Here is a 3999-nt window from a genome sequence, read left to right as displayed (position 1 = left end):
TGATGATGTAAGGTTGGGCATTCAGACCTTGCTTCACCTGCTTTTCACCAAATATAGTCGGACATTCACACCTTCTTGCAGCCGAACACTTCCGCTCCACCTTTTAGTGTTCTATCACACCTTTTTTTCACCGCATTTTATACATTATGGTTGGAAATTTTCAACCACTCTCATCCGAAGACCTCTCCTCCCGCTTTTGTTAATATATTTGAACTTTAGTCGGACATTCAAACCTTCTTGCAGCTGAACCACCTCCGCTCCCTGTTTTGATCATATATGGTCTGGCAATACTACCTTTTCTTACCCGTTTGTGAGTAATTATGGCTGGACATTCACACCTACTTGCAGCCGAACACAACCTCTCTCGCTTTTGATGATGTATGGACCGGCATTCTTACCTTTTCTAACACATTTTTCAGCAATTATGGTCGGAGATTCACACCTACTCACAGCCGAACAACTCCGCTACCGCATTTGATGGTGTATAGTCGGGCATTCTCACCCTTTCTCATCAGCTTTTTGCAAATTATGATCTGACATTCACACCTACTTGCAGTCGAACAGCTCTGCTCCCGCTTTTGATTATGTATGGTTGGATATTCGAACCTTTTCTTAACTGCTTTTTACAAACTTTGGTTGGACGTTCACACCTTCTTGTAGCCGAACACATGCACTCCTGCTTTTGATGATGTATGGTTGGGCATTCGCACCTTTTTTTTACCCATTTTTCAGGTATTATGGGTGGACATTCACACCTTCTTGCAGCTGAACACCTCCTCTCCCACTTATGATCATGTGTGGTTTGATTTTCTAAAATTTTCTTTCATGTTTTCTAGCAATTATTGATGGACATTTAGACCTTCTTGCAGCTGAACACCACCTCTCCCGATTTTGATGATGTATGGACCGGAATTTTTACCTTTTCTAACACATTTTTCAGCAATTATGGTCGGAGATTCACACCTACTCACAGCCGAACAACTCCGCTACCGCATTTGATGGTGTATAGTCGGGCATTCTCACCCTTTCTCATCAGCTTTTTGCAAATTATGATCTGACATTCACACCTACTTGCAGTCGAACAGCTCTGCTCCCGCTTTTGATTATGTATGGTTGGATATTCGAACCTTTTCTTAACTGCTTTTTACAAACTTTGGTTGGACGTTCACACCTTCTTGTAGCCGAACACATGCACTCCTGCTTTTGATGATGTATGGTTGGGCATTCGCACCTTTTTTTTACCCATTTTTCAGGTATTATGGGTGGACATTCACACCTTCTTGCAGCTGAACACCTCCTCTCCCACTTATGATCATGTGTGGTTTGATTTTCGAAAATTTTCTTTCATGTTTTCTAGCAATTATTGATGGACATTTAGACCTTCTTGCAGCTGAACACCACCTCTCCCGATTTTGATGATGTATGGACCGGAATTTTTACCTTTTCTAACACATTTTTCAGCAATTATGGTCGGAGATTCACACCTACTCACAGCCGAACAACTCCGCTACCGCATTTGATGGTGTATAGTCGGGCATTCTCACCCTTTCTCATCAGCTTTTTGCAAATTATGATCTGACATTCACACCTACTTGCAGTCGAACAGCTCTGCTCCCGCTTTTGATTATGTATGGTTGGATATTCAAACCTTTTCTTAACTGCTTTTTACAAACTTTGGTTGGACGTTCACACCTTCTTGTAGCCGAACACATGCACTCCTGCTTTTGATGATGTATGGTTGGGCATTCGCACCTTTTTTTTACCCATTTTTCAGGTATTATGGATGGACATTCACACCTTCTTGCAGCTGAACACCTCCTCTCCCACTTATGATCATGTGTGGTTTGATTTTCCAAAAATTTTCTTTCATGTTTTCTAGCAATTATTGATGGACATTTAGACCTTCTTGCAGCTGAACACCACCTCTCCCGATTTTGATTATGTATGGACCGGCATTTTTACCTTTTCGAACACATTTCTAAATTGAGAAAGGAAATTATTTTAGAGGAAGCACTAGAGTTTAGATCCCACATTTGTTGATAGGCATTCATTTATTTCTTCACTTCTGATAAAAATGATAAGACTGACCTAAAGAATTGGAGGCCCATCACACTTTTAAACTTTGACTGTAAACTTTTTAGCAAGGTTTTAACGACACGGATGTCCTCTGTTTTAGAGGAGGTAATTCACCCAGACCAGGCTTGTGCCATCTCAGAGACACAACTCACCGACAGCCTCGTACTGATTCGAGACATCATTGATTACGCTAGAGACAGAAACACCCGGCTTGTCATCTTAAATTTAGACTTTGAAAAAGCTTTTGATCGGGTCTCTCATCAATATCTCTTTCAGGTGTTGCAGCCATCGAATAGGGCCCGATTGTTCCTACTTGGTGAGATTTGCTTGGTTGAGACGCTTGCTCCCCCCCCTTGCTCCTCGGCTGACCAAGTAGGAACAATCGGGCCCTATTCGATGGCTGCCTTGTCTTTTACTCTGTGCAAAAGACAAGGCAGCCACAAACACCACGGGAACACCGTATTGAGGCTTTGTTCTGACCACTCATTCGGTGTCGCGTTTCTTTCAAGCAATTCTCCTGGTTAGCCCACACTCGGCTCGCTCCCAGAGCTGTGTTAAAGTCTACTTCGCATTCATTCTCTTTTCTCAGCAGATTAAAAGAAAGTTTCATCTTGGGCTCCCTGAAACTTCCATCCTGCACCGCTGTTTGCTTTTTCACAAGAGCAGAGAAGAGCGCACCGTTCCCAGCGGCACTGCAGTACTGGGTCGATGCTTGGAGTGAACGGAGCAAGCTTCTTTTTCAACTCCTATTCTTAAAAATCCATTTAATATGTAGTCCTCGTATAGAGGACATATTAAACTGATAAGAACAGATACTACACTTGATCTTAGCCAAAAGGCCGAGAAGCGATAACTGTCCACTGTTTCAGGTCCGAGGGCCCTTGCTGGCACAATGCGCACTTGTAGCAGTGTTCTTTTTATGGCCATAGGTGGCCAGAGTGTCACGTTGCACCTCCGCCCACCCGCTGCACTGAGCACTCTTCAGCCCTTTTAAATGGTATAACTTTGCACTCCCGCATGCTCCAGCAAGCACCATTCAAGCAACAACTTTGCACTCCAGCTTCGAACATCGGCACAGTCGCAACAAGTAAGGCGACTCTACTCAGAGAAGTCACTCTGCACAGTAACAAGATTTCTTTTGCACAGACAGAAAGGGCTTCACCCGCAAAGGTAAAGCCTGCCAAAAATAGAAACAACTCATTAGTGCTGCTCTCCACGAAAGTCTTTAGTAAAAGGCGAAAGACTTGTATGTTATGAAGAGAAACCAGAGTACGATTATCCGTCACTGCGGGAGCAGGGCATCAGGCTAGTTGCCATAGCCACCTTCCCCATGGTGAGCGTTGCTTGGTTGAAACGCTTGCCCCTGTGCAATCGACAAGGCAGCAACAAAAACACCACGGGAACACCGTATTGAGGCTTTGTTCTGACCGCTCATTCGGTGTCGCGTTTCTTTCAAGCAATTCTCCCGGTTAGCCCAAACTCGGCTCGCTCCCAGAGCCGCGTTAAAGTCTACTTCGCATTCACTCTCTTTTCTCAGCAGACTCTTGGGATTTTATCTATAAAATGAATTCCTTCACTCAAACTATGTTAAAACTGCTTTGTCCTTCATATTTACCATGTCTAGAAAGATTTAAACAAAAAAAAAAACAACGTTGTACTTTGCAGTAAAAGAAAGAGCAAATCTAAAGTTTCAGGAATCCGAGAATAAGCTTACTTTCATGAGTTCTTCACGATTTCGGATTTTGCTATAAAATGAATTCCTTCACTCAAACTAAATTAAAACTGCTAAACCGCTAATCTGTTACATGTAAGGCAGATGTCAAATTCACCGAAATAGGATCTAAGGGTATTCGGCCAATCGAGCTGTAGCAGTAAAAGAGTATAAGTTGAAGAGTTTGTGAATAAAGGTGTGCGCACACATAG

General features: G+C 43.0%; 2 non-coding genes across 2 annotated transcripts; both read right to left on the bottom strand.

Moving 5' to 3' along the window:
* Positions 1 to 2743: 2743 nt before the first annotated feature.
* LOC140274393 (U2 spliceosomal RNA) lies at positions 2744 to 2927 on the bottom strand. Its single transcript, XR_011908348.1, has one exon. It is a non-coding gene; the product is annotated as a U2 spliceosomal RNA (small nuclear RNA).
* Positions 2928 to 3235: 308 nt separating this feature from the next.
* LOC140274311 (U5 spliceosomal RNA) lies at positions 3236 to 3349 on the bottom strand. Its single transcript, XR_011908276.1, has one exon. It is a non-coding gene; the product is annotated as a U5 spliceosomal RNA (small nuclear RNA).
* Between the last annotated feature and the right edge of the window lie 650 nt (positions 3350 to 3999).

Source organism: Leuresthes tenuis, unplaced genomic scaffold (assembly GCF_036924035.1).
Source record: "Leuresthes tenuis unplaced genomic scaffold, fLeuTen1.0.hap1 SCAF_17, whole genome shotgun sequence".
Taxonomy (NCBI): Eukaryota; Metazoa; Chordata; class Actinopteri; order Atheriniformes; family Atherinopsidae; genus Leuresthes; species Leuresthes tenuis.
Note: the sequence above shows the minus strand (reverse complement) of the source record. Positions and strands in the feature narration are given on the sequence as shown.